Source organism: Ambystoma mexicanum, chromosome 11, assembly GCF_040938575.1.
Source record: "Ambystoma mexicanum isolate Mex_15411 chromosome 11, UKY_AmexF1_1, whole genome shotgun sequence".
Taxonomy (NCBI): Eukaryota; Metazoa; Chordata; class Amphibia; order Caudata; family Ambystomatidae; genus Ambystoma; species Ambystoma mexicanum.
The window spans coordinates 1,410,685,117-1,410,707,982 of NC_090934.1; the positions used below are offsets into that span (position 1 = coordinate 1,410,685,117).

At 46.2% G+C, this 22,866-nt stretch overlaps 1 protein-coding gene across 1 annotated transcript in view; it reads left to right on the forward strand.

Annotated features, from left to right (window-relative positions):
• IGF1R (insulin like growth factor 1 receptor) overlaps positions 1-22,866 on the forward strand; it is a 1,701,728-nt gene that overhangs the window by 1,527,875 nt on the left and 150,987 nt on the right. The gene's annotated exons all lie outside the window — the stretch shown is intronic.

The following is a 22,866-nucleotide window of genomic DNA, read 5'->3' on the forward strand; positions in this document are numbered from 1 at the left end:
CCTGAATTCCGCCTGCCATTACGTCCAATTGTACCTTCTACAATGTATTTGGTAATTGGGTCGCCCCTAATGTGCACAGTTACAGGGGTGCCTCTTAGGCTCCCAGTTTCTTGCCCTAGTGAGATTGTTTTGTTTGTTGCAGGAAGGCGCAGGCAGCAAGAAACACGATCGGGACACAAGCAAGATGTAACCAGACTGTCCCAAAATAGAGCAACGGTGGGGTGATATCAAGACTCCCAATGTCATGATCACTGCTTCCAAGGAGCCAGGACCAGCCCAACGTCCTTGGAAGCAGGCCCCTAATCCTAAGCACCAGCCGGTCCCCACTGGGACCTTTTGGACCTTGTCTTGGCGCCGGTGGCACCAGGCTCATCAAAACCATTGGTCCCGGCACTGGAAGCGCCGGGCTCATAATAGGTGTGAAGATGCTTGGGTGGACTTACCTGCAGCAGACCATGCTGCTTACTTACCAGCCACTTAGAAGCCATCTGAGAACAGGAACTACTTTCTTACCTGGGTGGGGCAGCTCCACTCCCTGGATACAGCACTGGAACTCTTCTGGAAACTGGAACTCTTTTCTTACCTAGGCGGGGCCGTGGAAGAAGACGCCTCATCACTCCAAGGCTATTTAAACCACACCCGATAGATGAAGCGTGCTTCGCGTTATTCTGCATCTGCAGCAGAACGCTCACCGAGTCTGCTCCGGCCTTTCTTCTTCCGATCCTGGACCTGCAAGAATCCTACTTACCATTTCAGTATCCAGACATCATCAGCACCTGCAAAGAACAGAAACAACAGGTTAGCAAGGCGAACTTTACACGCAGTGCTTACTTACCTGATCCATCGGATGCGGCCGTTTCTTCACGCCGCATCTCCACCTGCAAGAACAAAAGCATTGCCATACTTACCGGCACGCTGTGAATTCCGGATTTCTTCGTTCTGCATCGCCGCCTGTGAAGACAAAGTATCGTTAACAACTTACTGGCATTCCGCGGACTCCGGCCCTGCAACACAACATCTGAAAGGCAAAAGAAAAGACATAAAGCAGGTATTTACTTACGTCCATCACGCTCGTCGCAATAAAACGCCTGCGAATTCTCCGGCGTCTCTTTAACACGAACTAAGCTGCAAGGAAAGAGACAGCTAGAGCGCTTGCCATACTTACGAACTTCCAAGCGCTTCACTTCATCTTTCATCTCAAGAGCCCTGCAATACATAAGGGAAAGGCATTATACAGAGTCTGCATATAAACGTGCCACGCATGTAAAGACTATAAAGACAAAAGGTGTCCAGAAACTCACCGCTCGTGCAGATAACGACGGTAACCATCCTCTGAATTCAAGAGGCCTGTGTTTCACCAGTGAAGGAACTGGCAACGGCACCCTGCACCAGACGCAGATGGAGAGCCCAGCATTCACCTATATAAGGTGAGCACGTTGACCTGGGGGCTCTACGAAAAAGCTGGGAAGAGAGAGAGAGGGACATTCAACAACCCAGACCATTAACCCCCATATTCTTTCACCTGCAGAAACCTCACTCTTCGAGTCCGACACACAGTGCGAAGAGGTTCGACCCCAGAAGCCAATCGAGTCCTGCACATCACTTTTCGAGTCACAGACAGCTTCCTGCCAAGACACGTAGCCTCCGTGGGAATCAGGTGAGCGTTACAGAACGCGAAGCCCACCACAAAACTCCTACCCAGGCGCAATGGAAACCTCAGGCACTGATCAACTAGCCCAGTTGCTCGGGGAATTAAGAGCAGAAGTACATGCAGCTCGTCAGGAAACAAACTCTCTAAGAAGAGAATTGATACTTTCCAAGGAGCGAACAGAGGACCTTGCTAGGCAGTTGTTACAAACGCAGGCAGGACAGACACCTTTGCCTGTTCCAGGAGGAAGTTATCCTTCTGCATCATCTTTAAATCCAGTGCAAATCAATCTGCCCGGTAATGTTCCCTTGGCTCCGCCCGAACGCTTTTCCGGTGATCCAAAGAAATTCGCAGTGTTCATCAATCAGTGCCACCTACACTTCTTATGTCGACCAGCTGCATTCCCAACAGACCAGACCAAGGTGGCTTTCGTGCTTTCTTATCTCAGTGGCAGCGCTGCAGATTGGTCGATCCCTTTAGTCACCCAGGATGATCCGGTTTTACATGATTTTCAGGCCTTCCAGTCCAGCATGGAGAAACTGTTCGCAAGACATGCACAAGGGCAGGCCTTGGACAATGAGCTTCTCTCATTACGACAGGGTAATCAAGACCTCTTGACTTATATAGCCTCCTTCAATAGACTCATAGTGGAAACACAATGGCCCGAGGACAAGAGAATAACGCTTTTCTACAGAGGCCTGCGTGGAGAGCTCAAAGATGTGTTAGCGCAAGTTGTGAATCCTCCACAAGAATGTTCTGACTATATTGACTTAGTTGTCCAATTGGACCATAGACTACAGAACAAGAAGGCAGATCGTTCCAGATTTGATACCCGAGTGTTTTCTAAACCACAGACCTCGAATAAGGGAGCTGACACTGTGGAACCCATGCAAATAGGGGGCATGAAAGGACCTTTAACCCAGAAAGAGCGGGAAAGAAGAAGGCAGCTGCAATTATGCCTCTATTGCGGAAACTCAGGACACTTTCTTCGGAACTGTCCAGTGAAACCAGCTAAGAAGACTGTAGGAGCCGCGGATACCTGTACCACAAATTCTGAGCAGGGAAACGACCTTGCCCGACAAGAGTAGAGGTCCTCTTGCCGAGCGTTAAGATCTGTCCCGTGACCTCGCATTTCGTGATACCCATGGTCCTCATTAGTCCTGAACGTCCGGATCGTTTGCATGCAATTGAAGCTTACATTGACAGCGGAGCAATCGGTAACTATGTGGACCGTGAAATGGTATCAAGGATGAATCTACCCCTTGTCCCTAAGGCAGTGAAAGACGTCATCACTACTGTGGATGGCACGGAGATAGCCTCCGGACCAGTAACGCATGCCACCCAAGAAGTGACGCTAGTGAGTCAAGATGGACACCGGGAGAGAATCGTGTTCGATGTAATCAAGGCCCCTCAGTTCCAGATCATTCTGGGAATCCCTTGGTTAGAGAAGCACAATCCTCAGATCGATTGGCGAGCAAAGACGGTTCAGTTTCCAGAGTGCTTTACCACTTGTTATCCTCGGCCTGATGTTTCACTGGCGGCAATCTCTTCTGAGGAGGTGCCCAAATTACCTCCCGAATACCAGGAATTCCAAGACGTCTTCCGGAAGGATCAAGCCAACACCCTGCCTCCTCATAGGTCTTACGACTGTCAAATAGATCTGATACCTGGAACAACTCCTCCTTGCAGCAGGATTTATGCCCTCACCGAGCCAGAGAACCTTCACCTCAGACAATACCTAGACCAATACCTAGCTAACGGGTTTATCCGTCCTTAAAAATCTCCAGCTTCATCGGCTTTGTTCTTCGTTCCGAAAAAGGAAGGAGACCTTAGGACTTGCATAGATTACCGCGCCCTGAATCAGATCACCGTTAAAAACAGATACCCGTTACCTTTGATCCCTGAACTCCTGGATCAAGTCAAAGATGCATGTATATACACAAAGTTGGATCTCAGAGGAGCCTACCACTTGGTACGGATAAAAGAGGGCGATGAATGGAAAACGGCCTTCCGCACCAAGTACGGGCTATTCGAGTATCAAGTGATGCCCTTTGGACTGTGTAATGCTCCTGCTGCTTTCCAGTATTTTATGAACGATGTCCTTAGAGAACTCATAGACGTGTGTGTTGTTGTCTACATTGATGACATCCTCGTCTATTCATCATCTGAAGAGGAACATCAGAGACACGTTAAAAAGGTTCTCGAGAGATTGCGTCAACATAATCTTTTTGCTAAGCTTGAGAAATGCGTTTTCAACGTAACGGAAGTCGAGTTCCTGGGATTCATATTGTCACCTAACGGAGTCCATATAGATTCAAAGAAAGTTGATGCAATCATCAAGTGGCCATCACCAACCTCTGTAAAAGGAGTTCAAAGCATGTTAGGGTTCGCTAACTTTTACCGCAGATTCATTCCTGAATTTTCTCGGATAGTCCAGCACATCACCGCTCTGTTGAAGAAGAACAAACGTTTTGAGTGGTCTTCTGAAGCAGAACAAGCTTTTCAGGACTTAAAAGCTAAATTCATTTCTGCACCTGTTTTAAAACATCCTCGCCCAGAACTCCCCTACATCGTGGAAACGGATGCTTCTAGTCTTGCTATGGGGGCAGTTTTATCACAAAGAGATCCGGTCACACACCAACTACATCCTGTTGCCTTTTGGTCCCGCAAGTTTTCGCCTCCCGAGATCAACTATTCAATTACAGACAAGGAACTTTTGGCCATCAGATCGGCCTTTAAAGCCTGGCGGCATTATTTTCTAGGAGCCAGACACACAGTCACCGTAATGACTGATCACCGCAATTTACAATATCTAAAGACAGCCAAAGCTCAGTCTTCCAGACAGCTTCGCTGGGCTCTGTTTCTAGCAGAATTTGACTTTATAATTACTTATCGACCAGGCAGTAAGAACGGAAAAGCAGATGCTCTCTCCCGGATGGGAGTAGATGAACATTTGACCAATCCAGAACCAATACCCATAATCCCAGAACAAAGAATTTTGGGTTTGGTCAGCGCTCAATCTTTTGAAGACATCAAGACCATGGTTAAATCACTCCTAACTCCGGGCGATTTGCAAGATTGGCAATTAAAGGGGAAAGAATTCTCAGTGGATCAAGACCTACCATATTTCCGAGGACGATTGCATTTACCCTGTGAGAAAATACAAAAACAAGTAATCTCCTGTTATCACGACTCTCTAATGGAGGGTCATCCTGGCATTACCAAAACCATGGAAAAGATTAAAAGACATTTCTGGTGGCCGTCATGGAAAAAGGATATTAGAGACTTTGTAATCTCCTGTGGTGTGTGTGCCCAGAATAAAAGTCAGAAGGAGAAACCAGCCGGCCTATTACAGCCACTAGACATCCCTCCCTGTCCATGGCATACCCTGTCCATGGATTTCATCACGGATTTACCTCCATGCTCGGGGTATACTACCATTTTAGTAGTCGTGGATCTATTCTCCAAGATGGCTCACTTCATTCCCCTGAAGGGTCTACCATCAGCCTCAGTATTGGCCCGAGAATTCTTAGAAAACATCGTTCGGCTACACGGTTTTCCCTCGGTTTTAGTCTCCGATAGGGGAAGTCAATTCATCTCTCACTTCTGGCGCAGTTGCTGTCGTCTAGCCCAAATTGATGTAAGACTTTCAACTAGTCACCATCCCCAAACTGACGGACAAAGCGAAAGGACAAATCAAACTCTAGAGCAATATCTACGTTGCATGCTCCAACAAACTGAAAACCCCTGGAAGGATATTCTTTGGATCGCTGAATACGCTTACAATAATTCGATTCATTCTGGAACAGGGAAGACTCCATTCTTCCTACTATACGGACACCATCCTAGAACCTCTAACCTGGATCCTCCCCAAGAATTCGAAGCACCTGCTGTGGATCACTTGCACTCGGAGATCACCCGTGCTTTTAAGGAAGCCTCGGCCCATCTGCAAAGAGCTAAAGCTCAATTCAAAGGAGGAGCAGATCGACACCGTAAAGAGGCTCCTCACTACGCTGTAGGATATCAGGTCTGGCTATCCACTAAGCACCTGCCTCTAAAAGGACCCCGCACCTTCATCCCGAGATACCTTGGACCCTATCTCATATCTGCCATAATTAATCCGGTGGCTGTCAAATTGGAGTTACCTACGCATATGAAAATACACCCAGTATTCCATGTCTCCTTATTAAAACCAGTACAACCAGAAACCCGATTGACTGAATTCCCAGAACCGGTTTTAGTAGATGGAGAACTTGAATTCGAGGTTAAGAACATCCTAGACTCCAAGATCTCCAAATCTAAGTTATATTATCTGGTTGATTGGAAAGGTTACGGCCCCCAGGAAAGGTCTTGGGAACCTTCAGAATATGTCCACGCACCTCGTCTGGTCAAGAAATTCCATCTGAATCACCCCGACAAGCCAAAATCCCCGGAGAAGACACGCTTAGGAGGGGCCTTGAGGGGGGGTACTGTCATGATCACTGCTTCCAAGGAGCCAGGACCAGCCCAACGTCCTTGGAAGCAGGCCCCTAACCCTAATCCTAAGCACCAGCCGGTCCCCACTAGGACCTTTTGGACCTTGTCCTGGCGCCGGTGGCACCAGGCTCATCAAAACCATTGGTCCCGGCACTGGAAGCGCCGGGCTCATAATAGGTGTGAAGATGCTTGGGTGGACTTACCTGCAGCAGACCATGCTGCTTACTTACCAGCCACTTAGAAGCCATCTGAGAACAGGAACTACTTTCTTACCTGGGTGGGGCAGCTCCACTCCCTGGATACAGCACTGGAACTCTTCTGGAAACTGGAACTCTTTTCTTACCTAGGCGGGGCCGTGGAAGAAGACGCCTCATCACTCCAAGGCTATTTAAACCACACCCGATAGATGAAGCGTGCTTCGCGTTATTCTGCATCTGCAGCAGAACGCTCACCGAGTCTGCTCCGGCCTTTCTTCTTCCGATCCTGGACCTGCAAGAATCCTACTTACCATTTCAGTATCCAGACATCATCAGCACCTGCAAAGAACAGAAACAACAGGTTAGCAAGGCGAACTTTACACGCAGTGCTTACTTACCGGATCCATCGGCTGCGGCCGTTTCTTCACGCCGCATCTCCACCTGCAAGAACAAAAGCATTGCCATACTTACCGGCACGCTGTGAATTCCGGATTTCTTCGTTCTGCATCGCCGCCTGTGAAGACAAAGTATCGTTAACAACTTACTGGCATTCCGCGGACTCCGGCCCTGCAACCCAACATCTGAAAGGCAAAAGAAAAGACATTAAGCAGGTATTTACTTACGTCCATCACGCTCGTCGCAATAAAACGCCTGCGAATTCTCCGGCGTCTCTTTAACACGAACTAAGCTGCAAGGAAAGAGACAGCTAGAGCGCTTGCCATACTTACGAACTTCCAAGCGCTTCACTTCATCTTTCATCTCAAGAGCCCTGCAATACATAAGGGAAAGGCATTATACAGAGTCTGCATATAAACGTGCCACGCATGTAAAGACTATAAAGACAAAAGGTGTCCAGAAACTCACCGCTCGTGCAGATAACGACGGTAACCATCCTCTGAATTCAAGAGGCCTGTGTTTCACCAGTGAAGGAACTGGCAACGGCACCCTGCACCAGACGCAGATGGAGAGCCCAGCATTCACCTATATAAGGTGAGCACGTTGACCTGGGGGCTCTACGAAAAAGCTGGGGAGAGAGAGAGGGACATTCAACAACCCAGACCATTAACCCCCATATTCTTTCACCTGCAGAAACCTCACTCTTCGAGTCCGACACACAGTGCGAAGAGGTTCGACCCCTGAAGCCAATCGAGTCCTGCACATCACTTTTCGAGTCACAGACAGCTTCCTGCCAAGACCCGCGCCTCCGTGGGAATCAGGTGAGCGTTACACCCAACTTCCAGGCAAAGGAGAATCGACACCCCTCAGAGGAATTCTTGTATTTTTAAAACTGCACACATCACTTTACATGAAGTGTGATTGGGACACTTGGTGACCCTCTAACCTTTTCTTTCACAGTTTTGGTGTTGCAAATGCAGTGTGTCCAGGATGGGCCGGGGGCTATTTTTCTACTGTTTTTTACTTTTCATGTGTGCATTTTACTGCATAAAACCATTTACAGTACCATATACTTAAAATGGCAGTGCCACAAGATTTTAACCTGTCCTTTGGCCATTTTGTGCCGTGGCCTTCCTTCTTCCTGCCTGCTCGCGTCTGAAATTTTCAAACATGGAAAGCCAATTCCCAGTCATATTCTCTGCTTTCCAGGGCAGATTGGCAGACTCTGTGTGTACCCAGATGTGGGGGCTAGGTCTGTCTGCACCTGGTCTACCTCCAAGCCACAGTGTGTTTGTTGCTGGACAGATGTGCTGATTGGACACACTGAGGATGACTCCAGACCCAATCATGGATAAAATGAGGACTCCTGCAGCCATTGGTGGCCATTGCAGCCAACATGCATTGCCTCCAGCAAAGTCCCAGAGAGGCCCTGTTCTTTGCCACTGATCACCAGAAGGACCTTATCTGTGATTAGACCCATGGACTGGTTGGAACAGCCTGTCCCGAACTCTGCCCGTGGATTCATTCCTGCGGATCCTTTAGCAGTGTCACTGGACCACAATGGACTGACCAACTCTCTCTTGGGCTAACTCGTTGCATCAGTTGCTGTTCAGAGATCAGCCTTTGACTGAAAGGAAGTTGGGCAGGGCCTGCTCCTGACATTGCCAAGTGGATTGCCTGTCGCCACCTGATTTTTGTGACTCCTGCCTTATTCGTGTCCTGGCGGTCTTCTGAAGTTGCCTGCTCTGTGGAAGTCTTTATCCTATCATGCCATTTCGTTACAGTACGGATCTGCTGACTAGCTGGACCGAATCCCGACACCAAAAGTGCTCTCTGCACCCACGGCCCCTCAACAGGACAAAGCCAAGAAGTAAGTGGGCCCAGCAGATTCGGTAATCCCTGAAGTGATTGCTGAAGAAATCAGAGTATGCAGGGTGAGTTTGAATACCACTTCCTACAGCCCCCCTGACTTAAGGTTGCATGGGCGTAAAGTCCTTACACTATTTTTCCCCTTCCTGACTAACATCGGTGGTCGTCTAGTCATGGATCCCACAGCTCTTCCCCTAGATGTGGTTGGATTGGGGTAGAAAAGTATAAGAACTTTACTTACTTTTATGTTCTACTTCTGGAACATTTACCTGCAACAGTTGGTTTTGGCAACTCTTCTTCACGAATCACATGGTAAACTCTCCTGCAAAGTACATATTGTGCAACGGGTGACTTTTGGACAGTAAACCCACATTCCTGACAGTTCTGGACTTTATAAGAATTGGGGACGTGAATCTAGGTTTTCTTGTGGGTGTTTTAACATTTTCCATCAATTTCCTTATCTGTCTCCAACTGGTTCTAATTTCCAATTTGCCCGGTTTCTCACTTGCCATAGTTACTTTAAAGTTTTGCTCTTAACATTACCTCTAAAATAGTTATGCCATAGGAAGCATTGCGTTGGTGTTCTACTAGTAGAACCCTCCAACAGTGAATGTAAATTGGTGTATAGTAACAGTTGTGTGACTATACTTATCTGAAGTTTTCATTGCTTATAGTGCATTCAAAGGGCTAATGAACATTTGTATATTTTTCTACATCTTCTGTCTAGCTTGAATAATTGGTGTGCTATGTGTGTGTCTCATTCTAGCCCTAGACCACTCTCACATACACGCATCCTCCTGTGTCTAAGCCTTGCTGCTCTGCTACCCTATCTTTATTGTGTTTGGCTAGTGTAGAAGTTCAGAAAAAGGAGTTAGACTAGATTTGTCCATCTTTAACAAGGTTGTATTCAAATAATAAGAAAAATGACTCATGTTCCCTAAGCAAAGCGTTTCCCTACCTAACACAACTAACTAGTCATCTTTCCAAAACTAAGCTACTGTGACCCTACCCCTAATGCAAAACAACTAAAGTCCAGGAGAATGACTCCCTTTTCCTAGGGCTGCTTCTAAGCAAGGTCTTCTCAATATGAGATCTTTAAATAGTTTGGTGATCCACTGCATCAGTTGGTTCAGTACACTATGGGGACATTTCCAATTCCCTGGCTTTGTAGGATCCTCTTTACAGATGCTCCTTTTCCTGGACCTTCTTTCAATCTGTCTTTCTCACATATACTTGAAAGTCTCTCTTTCTCTGATGCCCAATTTATATCTTGAGAATGATAAAAAAACATATTGTCACAGTTCTCAATCCTGTTACCGCTTGGCTTTTCACTGAGACTAGTATGATGATCCCAGTGATGATTCACACTCTTCTCGTGTTTAATCTGCCACTGGGACAAGTTTGACATGCCCAATAATGAATCTCAGCCTTCGGGTTACTTTCTCTCTCACTGGGACAAATATGATGGGCCCAGTACTGATTCTCACTCTGGTGTCACAATGCTGCCTTTTTTTGCGGCGCCACGCTTACCGTTCTCGAGGATCCGCTGGCGTTGGGGGGGGGGAGGGGGAATTGCCTTCTTAAGGGGTTGCCAATGCACGGACCTCTTTGGCTCCTTCTCATGGGGCTGCCATATTGCAGGGCACGTGCATGCGTGTGGGACCGGCGGACAGTTTCCACGCATGCACTGTGCGTTTGCTACGAGTTACAGCGCAAGCACACTGCTTCGGTCTCGCCAGAGGGTACTTGTGGGGACTGACGCTGCCAGCCGTGCGTTGCAAGTTTCCTTGTCTTGAAGATTGACACTGCCCGATTCACGGACCTCTGTTCCAATATCTGCTCTCTCTCCTTCCCAACACCCCCCAACCCCCTTCTCTCCTGCCCTGTTCTGGGTCCAGTCTCCTTTTCTTTCTCAGTAGTTCTTACATTCCATCTTCTGAACTACTGTTTACTTCTACTCTTCGTGGGCACCCACGTCCGTATTTGCTGTGAGGTATCAGCAATGAGAGGCGGACACAAGGTTGTGTTGTTCTAAAAATTTGACTTTTTATTAAACAACAATAGGTTGGAGAAATGCCTCTGTAGCCCTATTCTACAGAGGAATTTCCCTACCTCATAACTAAAACTAAGGATCTGTATGGGTCAATTAGTCAGTAACTTAAAAGCTGTGCTGTGGTCCAAACATTCTAAGCTGACCCTCACACAAGAAATAAAACAACAAAAAGTACAAGGAAATGTCTTTGACTGGTGTGAGAGAGGCTTGGTATCAAGGGAGGGACAGACTCAAAAGTAAGAGTTTGAAAACCTTTATTTATAAACTTGGTTGGGTTGGCGGAATACCTAACTGGCCGTTACTCTAAAGGGGTGGTTCCTTCAAATGATGCTTCTAAGAGCCGTTGATGTCCCTAAGTTTAAAACTAAAGTCTGTCTGTTTCTAAACCTATGCTTGCCCTCACTCTTATAACAAAATGGGTTCAGGGATCTTCTTAAAGAAAAATGGTGGTTAAAAAGGAAATGTAAACCACAGCTGGTTTCAGGTAGTCTTACCAGTAGCTGTAGTTCTCCCAGTTCGAAATAGTTCAACTCAAAAGTGTCGCCCCATTGGATCCACATAGGACTCTTGCCGTAAGTCAATAGAGTTCACAATGTCTCTGCATCTCTTGGGGTTCCCTTCCCCAAGCTTTGATCCTTCTAGTTCCAAACAAAAAGACACACTTCCTGTTATGCCCCTCAGGGTTCCCTTCTCCCAAGGTTTAGGCCTCTCTTCAAAATGTTCAACAATTTCTCTGGTGGGCCTCTCACGGTTCCTTTCCCCAAGCCTAGGTCCCTCTGTTTTCACACAAAAGTTCACTTTGTCAAGATGCACTGTTTTAACACACAGTTCTTTCCATGGGTAGTGTCAGAGACATTTCATGCTGGGCTTTGGCTCCTCCCCTGGGTGACCACTCTGACTCCTGACACCTCTTTGTAATCTTCCTTTTGGGCACCTTTCGCTCTAGTGCTCCTTTCCACTTGGGTTATGTTTCCATGTCACCTTTCTTTCCTTCTATGGTGCACACCTGCACCCTTCTATCTTCTTTGCTGTGCCTCTTGCACACTCCTCTTGACTTTATCATGGCCCTGGAACCATCTGCTCTTTGGTCGTGCACTCTTGCACCTTCCTGTCTTTGTATCGTGCCTCTTGCATTTTCTCTTTTCAACTGCAGGTCTTTTGTACCCCCTTTACTGTTTTCAGGTCACTCGCACCCTTTTTTCCTGTTTTGGGTCACTCGCACCCTCACTTTACTGTATTTCGCTTCGCAACCCTTGTGCACTATGCTTTTTCCTTGCTTTCTTTTCCTTTCCGCTTACCGCTTTACTTTCTGCTTTGAAGCTCCCGCTCCAGCCATTCTCACATGCCTGGTACCCTCTCATTCACCTAGTGGGACTCACCCAGACAGCGCAACATCGGCAAGCAGCTCCCCGGGATATAGGGCGCGAGGTCAGGGTCCCACCACCTGCCCCTCAGACCCCCATGGGACCGACACATGTCCCAGGGGAACGACCACTGGCCTGGCCACGGCCAATAAGCAGCACTTTGCCTTCCTCCGGCTTCAGAGATACAGCTCCTTCATGGCGTTGACTCCTCGGGTACACTGGGCCAGCGTTTCGGCATCCTGTTCTCCACCAGTCATCCCAGGCTTCTTGTGTTGCTTACTTAACGTTCCAACCAGCAATCCCAGCTTGCTCGTAGTTCTTGGCAGAATCTTGGATATAAAATGTTCAGGGCTGATCGTAAAGATCAACGGCGTTGGGGTGTAGCAATCATGGTGAAAGAACACTTTAATTGATATGACTACATAATCCATCAACTGGATGGCTGTAAATACCTCATGATTAAAATGAAAATTAACCCTAACATTTCTCTCACCTTAATTATACTCTACAAACCTCCCCAATTTATTCCATCTTTTGAAGAATACTCTTAGGCGTATTGAATAGGTATACAGTCCTTTCACCGAAAAAGATTTCATAGAGAGCTTTTTTTACCTAAATATATTTACTGAAAGACTTTTTCATCAAAAAAATAATTCGCAGAATTTTTCGATGAAAAGGTCTTTCAGTAAATATTTTAAGATGAAAAAGCTCTCGAATGTTTGGGGGGTTTTTAAGGACATAAAACAGGAGTTTGGGGGGGGGCAATAAAAAAATTAAACAAAAGTCATCACTGTCCAGTGCTGAACTTCATTGATGACTGTATGCAAGTCATCTGAAATTACCCGCTGATACTGACTTGTGTAGTGTCAGCGAGTAATATCAGAACTGGACAGCGCCCTGTATGTAAGTCAACAGATAGAGTGCATGTTGCACCCATTTTCTTTTACAAAAAGTGCATTTGCAGATTTCACATTAAAAAAAATAAATAGTTTATATACCGAAGCGCTTTATGGTAAAAGTGTGTCGGTGTATAAACTCTTTTCACTTTATGTATGTAAATTAGGTGAAAAAGTTTTCGGGGAAAAAAAACAGTAAAACTTGCACTCGATGAAAATGTTTAGAGGTAAAGACATGTAACCTATTGAATAGCGTCACCAATATGAATTCACCAGTCATTGTTATGGGTGATTTTAACTTATGGGCCGAAGACCCATCCGATACTTCTGCCACCTCTCTCCTATCCTCTTTAGAAGTGATAGGTTATACCCACCAGGTGAAGGTACCAACGCATCAAGGTGGCCATACTTTGGACTGGATACTATCACATAACGCCCAGAACTCCTCCATCAGAACCTTTGGATGTCCTTGGTCGGATGATTTTTTGTAAACACTACGATCATATTGCCAAGCCCCCCCCCCCCATTAAGACTCAAGACCAATGCCAGGACTGTGATCACTTGTAGGAATATCAAAAAGGCCACACCGACTGTCTTCTCTTCTTCTGGTGACAACCAAATTGTGTGTTATTGATTCCTATGAAGACACGTCTGAGCTACTCAGTCACCTATCATCTGTCATTAATGATACTAGCAATACATTGGCCCAAGAAAAAACTAAGATGATGAAAGCTGAGACTACCAATAAAACCTGGTTCTGTGATGAGATTGTGAAAGCAAGCAAAATAAAAAAGAACATATGAACGAGACTGGAGGAAGAACCCATGTCTGATTACTTTAGAAAAATATTTAAAAAATCTGTAAAAAAATACAAGAATGCTATAATTGAGTCAAAAAGAAATCAAACTCAAAAGAATTATTTAAAATTCTTCGAGATTTTAAAAATCATACGTCCTATTTTCCTCCTATCTCCAAGGACTCTGGTGTCAACAAGTTCAGGATCAATTTACGAACAAAATTGCTGGACATCATCTAGCTATTTCCAATCAACTGGACAATCTTGACACCAAAAAAAGACTATATCAATGCAGACTATCAAAATAATACCTTGCTGGCTATTCTTCTTAAATTTGAATTTCATATCTGTACCGAACAAGAGATCAATGAGATTATCATTAACATGAAATCTACATCCTTCCTAGAGGACTTCTGCCTGCTTGAAATATTAAAAGGATCCATGGACGTGTTGCTGCTAAATGATCCAGTCCTCTTTCTTGACGGACGTAGTACCTGAAGCTCTGAAGGAGGTATAGGTGATTCCCTGTCATGATTCCTGCCCCTCATGTCCCTAGCCCTCCAAGATGTCAGGCTGGAGCCAGGCCACGATCAACTACATGGCCCTCAAGGGCCTCTCCATCCCTCCAAAGACCCACTTGGAGTCAGACTTGGCGCTTGTTGCACCAGACTCACTCACTCCCATAGGATAACATTGGGGTTTGGACTTGTAGTGCATTGATGGGGACAAGATGGATGCGCCCACATATTTCGGTTCCCAGAACTGCATGTGCAGTCTAGTCTTTTGGGTGTGGTTCAGCCCAGAGACACCTGGGATACCCAGAGACTATTTAAGCCACACCCAGGCTGAGAAACATGCTTTGCGTTTTCTGGACCTGCAGCGTGACACTGACCGTGTTCAGATCAGTCTCCAGTAGGCCTGCATCTTCTGTGCTCAGCTCCTCCAAGAACACCGTTAGGAACAGTCTTACCTTGCAGCGCTTCTGCCCATCATTCATCGCTCCTTCTGTTCTGCGGGCATCTTCGGCGGTGTCATTCCCATCCCGGCACGCCGCTTCCTAAGGAAAAGGGAAAAGAACAGAAAAAAGGCATTAGTAAGCATTCTGCAAATCTTCGCTTATTTTTAAATACTGTATAAGCTTCAACGCTTACCTGAATCCCAGCCGCTCTGTGGGAACTCTGTCTCCGGAACTTCTCATCCATCTGCAAGAGGGAAAAGACACTCCAGGGTAGCGTGGAAACATCTAGAGGCGCCGCATACTGCACTTACTTACCGCATTTGTTCTTCATAACCGTCATCCACGCTGAAAACGTTGTGGCACCTAAAAGACACAGATAAAGAACTCAGTTCAATACAAATACGAAAGGGGTGCATCGCGCTCTCACTCACCTTCAGCACTACTCATCTCAGCAGCACGCCGCCATCCCCGGACGCCACCCATCATCTAAGGAAGGAAAGGAACGAAGTTAGAGAACTGTTCAAAAGACTCATTATACTTACCTGTCGGACTCTTGCCAGTGAAGTAACTAGGCAGCAACGAGCCCGCATCAATCAACGCGCCCCTGCACTGAAAGCAGGACGGAGAGCACACTATCCAAGAAAACAAGGTGAGCTGTGGATCAAAGGGAAGGGTTGGACCCCGGGGGAAGAAGGGGTTCAAGCACACAGAGACAATGGGGAGTTAAACTCTACCAATCCAGTGTTTCAGGCCCAGTCTCCAGTCGAATAGCCTCCAGGGAAGGGTTAGAGGTCGTAAGAGGTCAGAACAGGCTGAGTGACGTCCCCGTGGATACCATGTGAGCTTTACATTCCCCTTCTGAAAAAGGACACCCTTAACCCCAAAGCACCCAAGAACTACAGACCCATTACCAACGTCCCCTATCGGTTGAAAATCTTAGAGTGGCTTATTTACAGTTCCAGAAATTTATTGTGGAACATGAGCTTCTCAATCCAAATCAGTCTGGTTTTCGTTTCCAGCATGGCACGGAGACCGCTCTTCTGGACCTTAAGTCAAACATAGTTGAAATCATAGAAAGAAAGCATCCTGCGCGGCTATTAGTATTAGATCTCTCGGAAGCATTTGCTATCATCAACCATAATCTATTATATACTATACTGCTCACTGTCTCCAATTGCTCCGAGAGTGTTGCTAAATGGATTGCGTCCGTTCTGGGCCCCAGAATTTCCAACGTGGCAGTCGCGAGAGCTCAAGCTAAATCTACATCCATCACAGGTGGTGTTCCAAAGGGCTCCTGCTGGTCTCCCTTGCTTTTTAATATTTACATTAGACCTTTTCTCAATCTCCTCGAGGATCTGGGTGTCCAATTTGAAAATTATGCGGATGACGCCCAGATCCTATTCAAGCTTTTTGGCAACTATCGGGAGGATGTAGTAGCTGTGAATCGTGTTCATCTTGAAATCCAAGCCTGGATGGCACACAATGCACTAGCATTTAATGACTCTAAAACATAGCTGTGTATCTTGGCCTCCGGTATTCTGTTAAAGAAACTCACCCAGCAATATGAATCTCTGACCATGCCTGACTCTATCAGTGGGACAGTCTACTGGTGTTACATGGTAGGCCTCACTTTGTATTCCTATCTTGTTTCTATGGGTAATCCCCATTGCTCCTGATCACCTCTTCTTCGTCCCATTTCTTATTGGAAATGGGGTGGGGGTGCTGGGGTGTGATTGGAAATACCCCATTAGGGCGACGGGAGAGTGAGTTGGTGTGAAATTGGGAAAGGGCAAATACCATGTCTCGCCCTTGGGTATTCTCCTCCCAATCCCCCCTGACCATCCACTCAGGTGATCCTCCCTCGCTTATCCACCCCCAGTGTCGGAATCCAAAAGCGATGGCCCTTCCCTGGCTACCTGAATGGAGGATCCAGGGTGAGTAGGTGGGAGAATACCATCAGGTTTCTCACACTGAATGTGTTCACAGCCACAAATATAAGGATAGATCCAACAGAAATAACTTCCAAGGAAAAGATCCTTGGATCCAGAGGGTGATTCCCTTCCCCCAGACTCTTGGGTAGGATTTCAAAAGTGTCTCTTTATCCAAAGGTTCTTTTTGTGTCTTTACACTGGACTGTGTTCTTGTTCAGATAATGGATTCCATAACAGTCATTCTTTAACTTGGTAAAACAGTATTTCTGATGCCTGTGTAATCTGCGGGAAAAAAACAATCTGAGGGACCTCGACGCCTGAGGGATCATGGGTACAGCGTACGTCACACTAGGGATAGTATTACTGGCACGCCCTGTCGACGTCCCTTTTCGAATTTCGAAAACAAAAACTGTAATACTCCGCAGCTTCCACTAGATGTCGGCCTATGCTATGTTAATCTAAGCAGATGCAAGCACCAGAAATCTGATTACGGTGAGTAATGTATACCACTCAAAGACCGTCTCTCTTTATCTTGTTCGAGCAATAATGTTCATGTCAGCTATTCTTTAACTTGGCCAAACAATACATTCCCAGACAGTCTTTCTTTGCCTCGACCAAGCAATCATTTCCATATCAGCTTTTCGATAGGTCTTTTGGTGACTTTTGCAGATCGCCTGGTATACTCCCCTGCTAGGTATCTTCCCACAATATCTAAAAAGTGTGTGTGCAACGCCAGGTGCCTGGTAGTTTGCCTACCAGGACTTATTTTGTGAGCTTCTCAGATCCCCTGGTATCCTGCCATGTATCCTCCCACAATGTCCAAACTTAATACAACTTCAGGTGCCTGGTAGTTCTGCTTGCCAGGGTTTCTTTTGTGAGCTCCTCATATCCCCTGGTATAATTCCCGGCCAGGTATCTACCCACAATGTCCAAACTTTACACAACTTCACTGTTTGTTTATCACAGTAGCACATGTCTTAAGGTACTTGACATATTTGCCTATGTTAACACTTGCTTCAGTTTTCCACCACATTGACATCTCATGCAGCTATACTTGCTTATGGTCTCTTGTTTCACTTTGTCTCGCCAGCAATGTAATATTCTGTTTGTCGGATATTTGAAATAGGATTGCTCTTTATTTGCATTCAACCACTTTGGTATACTGTCCTTATTCATAGCCTTGTAACATTGTCACTGGTTCACATGCACATTAGTACACCCCGGGGTTCCCAACAACCCCAGGCAGGCACATTAGTACACCCCTTTGCGGCTTTGCTGACTCTGGGCGTGTCTTTGCAGCAAAGTCTCTACACTGGATCGGCTTCCCACGCGATCCAGACCATTCTCGCAGCGGCTTCTGCAGCAACGCGGTCACTCGCCGGCTTCCCTCTGTAGCCTGGACAGGAGCACGCATCCTCTCAGGACGACTGTACCTCTGGGAGCTCTGCTGCAGCTCCCAGTTCTTCCGCGTTCCCTCCAGTGTGTCCTCTGTGCCTCTTTTCCTCTTCCGCCATGCCAGTAGGTAATTCTCGCATTCTCGAGCCACTGCCAGGCTTCGCACTTCCTGTTCTTTACTGCTTTCTCCTTTACAACTCTCATTCTCTTTGCCTCTGTCATTTTTATTGTCCCGCGGCGCATCTTGGGCCCAGTCGAACAACTAGCCTGTGTGTTAGGCCTCTCCTGATCTGCATGGACTCCTTCCTCCTCTTCCACGTCTCAGTACTTGTGGTGTAATGGGAAATGAAGCCCACATCTTTTATGGGGCTTCTTGGATGTTGTTCAAACGTTTCGCAGAAAGCCATATCAAAACCAGAAGAAGTTAAACATGAATTGTGAATGGCTAAGTCAAAAATAGGGGTTTGACAAGAGGGATTTAGAGAAAAGGTTTTCTGACCTTTACTATAGGAGGGAATGTGACAACAAGCCATTAACGACTTGGGTATTAGAAGGTCTTTGTCAGAGGAAAGGGGGAAATGCTGCATCTCACCCAATGTTGTCACCACCTCCCCCCGGTCATGATCTCCTCTCACGTGATTCTCCCTCATATAGCCGCCCCTAGGGTGAGGATCAAGTAGTGGCTGCCGTCCACTGGCCACATGAGAGGAGGCCAAAGGAGAGGAATTAGTGATGACTCCACCTGATTCATCACATCGCACTTTCCTGACACCGCGTTAATACGTGGGTGGTCCTTCCTCTGGTGTTCGGAGAGGACTCAAGTTTGTTTCTCGGACTAGGGGCTGGGGTGATCTTCCTTCACATACTGTCCTGAGACCGGATTGGACGAGAACCACATGTATGCGGGAGTCCCGGGGCGCACACCTCAACTATTGGATACATTGACTCCTACTGGGACAAATATGGTGGGCCCAGTATTGATTCTCACTCTTCTGGTTCCTCCGTGTTTTACTGAGACTATTATGCGTATGGTATTCATTATACTCGCTACCATCCCCAGGTCTCCCTTCTTTGTGTTATCTTTGTGGTTTTAGGACTGCGTTGTCTAGTCGGTAGTCCGTCTCACAGACTCTTCTCTCTCGATCAAAATGGCAACTTCAGTATTCTCTTCCTCTGTCCTTGACACTCTCCACAGTGTTACTTCGTGTTTGGCTTCTCTACCTTGGGAGTGTTCCCCAATGCCTTCTCTCAGCGTGACTGGTCTGGTCGTCTCTTCCTAACGGCCTGGACTCACTTGCTTTGCTTTCCAGGGCCTTTTTCCCATTTGGTGCAGCTTGGGAATAGTTCGGTGTAAGCCTCCTCTGCTCGTTGGAAGCTGTGTTGCCTTCTCTTCTTTGCTCCTTCTGATGCTAGCGCAGCTTTGAACGTATGGAGCTGCGCGCTCTCTGGATGACATTGCAACGTGACAGTCCTTCTTTTGTGTTGGGCTGGTGCTTTTTTTGTTATTCCATTTGTTTTCTCACTCACACTGCCAGACAGGTACTTTACGTCATATGGCACATCACTGTAACAGATATATAGTGATTCTTTCTGTCTTCTCACAGCAGTATTTATCAAGTTGGGTTGTTGAGTGAGTTGGGCAAGGAGTTCCTCATTTTAACAGGTGTGGTTGTCCTGTCCCCAACGGTGGAGTCATCCCCGGTGAGGTCCTGCTTGCTACTACCCCTAGGTAGGGTTTCTCTTAGTGCCCGGCTGCCAAGGGGTCTACTTTTTGACCATCTTTTCGTCGCAAGGAGCGCAAACCATTCACCAAAATGGAAAAAAAAGGAACCAACATGTAAACAGCGATAAGAGCTCATGTTCGCTAGGCTTGACAGGTATATAAAGGGAAGGGAAGAGAAGCCTCAAAGCCAGTTCATCTAGCAGATCAATTGGTGTCAATAAAGATGAGACTAAGACTGTATCAAACAAGTTAAAAAAGGCTCATTCTCATCCTGTTGTTGCAACTACTCTGGTCTGTTGAATGGTAATGCCTAAGTTCCAACAATAGCCCTCAGATTTATCAAGAGGGAATGATAAAAGCCTGAAGCCCAAATTGGGCTACTATATGCACCGATAGTGCTATTTTTCATAAATGTGTTTTCTTCGAGGGAGTGATCATCAGACTGCTGTTTAGTTGGGTAAATGGTAATAAACCCTTAAGAAAGCACTGGCCAGTCTTCAAAATCTGACTTGGTGATTTTCTGATTCTAATGGAGCTGCAAAATAGATACCTACCTGCGTACGTATGGCCTTCAACCTGCTTCATTTAATATAAAAAATAAAATACTTTTTTGTTGAGCTTATAAAAAGTCACTGTTTTAGTTCTATTGTTGTAAATTGTAATTAATTAAACATTACTTGCTTAGCACATCTCTTGTCCTCTGGACGCACCACCGATATCTGATAGAATGGCAAAGTGTCAGTGTACAAAAAAAACGGAACTTAAACGACTGCAAGTCTAGTCGAATGTAATTTGTTTTTCAAAGAGTTGCTGATGAGTCGGGTACATTTAAAAATAATGGTGCCATTACACATCTCTACCACAGGCCATTCTCTGTTCTAATGGTTTGAGACAGCAAAAGATTTTTGTGGAGAAACTCCATGGCCCATGCAGCACTATGGTAGTCCCACATATTCAGTTTAAAACGTTTTTATTGATGCATTTGTGACACTAACAGCCCACAAGGCACATGTTAAGCATCCAAATTTCAATGTTACAGCAAGCTAATAACAATGTGGTTGTCACAGTTAACAGTGGTTAAGATAACAAACATTAAACAGGTAACAAAGGTGTGCATGCCTACCATAATCGCCTTGACAATGTTACAGATCAGCTGACAACTGGGATTTGGCAGTTTGATTGGGCAGTGAGAGTAGTCGCATTCTGGCTTGGGGGGGACAGGAACCTAGGCGTTGCATCAATTCACTGGGAAAGGCAGATTTAGCCGTGGGGTTACATTCAGAGCGGTTTATTGTTTGAAGCTATAGTCAGCATCCTCCAGGCTTCGAAGGTTACTGACGAGGTCGCCATCGTGTATCTACAAGGCACCAAGCCATGCTTTTGTTTCAGCTTCGCACCAGGTCTCAAAGTCCCTGCTCCATGCTTTGTATTGTGGGCCTTGTTTTATTTTCCACAACATGGCCAGGCGCTGTTTAGCAAGTATGCAACGAAGGTCCATAGGTTTAGTGAAATGTTTGTATTTGCTACGTCTGGGGTAGATGCCTAATAAACATTCAAGCAAATTCCATTGATACCGAACAATTCCAGCACCTGTGCAGGCCTGTTTGACGCGGGACCACAGGACCTGTGCTTTGTTGCTTTTCCACAGCATTTGTATTAGGTCAGCATCCTCCTTTTTGCAACAGGGTCAAGTCGATGGGGCCTTGGTCTTGAATTTGGCCACTTTACTAGGGGTCATGTATGTGCGGGTGAGAACATTGACCTGGAGTAGTCGAAATAATAAGTCCCAGGTTACATTATTGGTGAAAGCTAGGTCCAATTCCCATTGTTTGTCTGCAATGTCAGAACCAACGTCTGCCTCCCAACGTGACTTTAACTTTGTGTTACAGACACTGGTCTTATCCTGCAAGCATTCATACAGTCTAGAAACGGGCTTCTAGCCAACACCCAGAGCATACATCGGGCTAGGAAAGTGTCCTCCTCCGGTTCAGCGGGCCATAATTCCCAGTTCTAGCAACCTTCATTACCCTCATATACCTCAGAAATTGGCTCTAAGCTAGGCCTTCCCGTTTTGTCAGGCTGTCCAAGTCCCTGAACTTTACATTCTCATACATGTCGCCCCACGTGTATATTCCCAGTGTCTCCCAATACCTCGAAGCGCCCAAGTCTTCCGCCGTGTCTATACATCCGCCTTCAATGGGAGGTTCGGTGAGTAAGGGTGCTGTGAATGAAGTAGTTTAAGGATATTCCTACATCCCGTCCCCTTTCCTCCATACTGTATGGGCCTCCCTCGCTACGGACGGGAAACTGAACCTTATTCACCCGAAAAAATGGTCTTCCTCTTTAAATTTAGATGCGCTCGGGGCGTGGCCCTGGGAGCATGCGCTTCTCCAGCATTGGTATCTCCCATAGATTCAGATGGTTGAATATTCCCCGTCGTCAGGATGGGAATCCTCGGTGATAAAAATAATTATTAAAACATTTCTAATTTATACACATTGCTACATAGCCATGCATGCCCACTAAGGCCTATGAGTCATTCTATTGTGTAGTCCCTCCACCTCCTTTTGGTCCTTTATAGCCCCAACCAATGAGGTGGCAGGGCTTAAGCTCCGCCCCCGGCAGCCATCTTTAGATTTTTCACCGCAGACTAACAGACATAGGGAATCCTCAAGCTCTCTGAGCTCTTCAATTCTTTTTCTACTTTTTGTGTGGAATATATTAGTCAAATATATTCCACTTTGTTCCCTTGTTTAGGGGCTTTGGTCTCAGGTGGTTTTTGAGACAAATATGTCTTGTTTTTGACCCAAAATCGTAGTGTAAACCTTCTCTTCAGAATGGCTGCATCTCGGGCTGTTAAGAAGCCTTCCCTGTTCAGGGACTGCACAAGGTGCAAGAAGAAGTTAGTCTACATGAAAGACCCCCATGAACATTGCATTTTCTGTTTGTATCCACATGACATTCAGAATTTGCAAGACTTTTTCCAACAGGACTCTTCAGGACAAGCACAGAAGACTTCTTTTACATCTGGAAGCCAGTGATCAATCTTCGGACGAAGAGTCTCTCAGAACAGCTCCTGTCTGCTCCAGAATTCCATCTGAGAGGCAAACTTTGAAGAAAAGGTCCTCTTCAGTGGAAAGGCGTTGCTCTCCCATTGCCAAAAG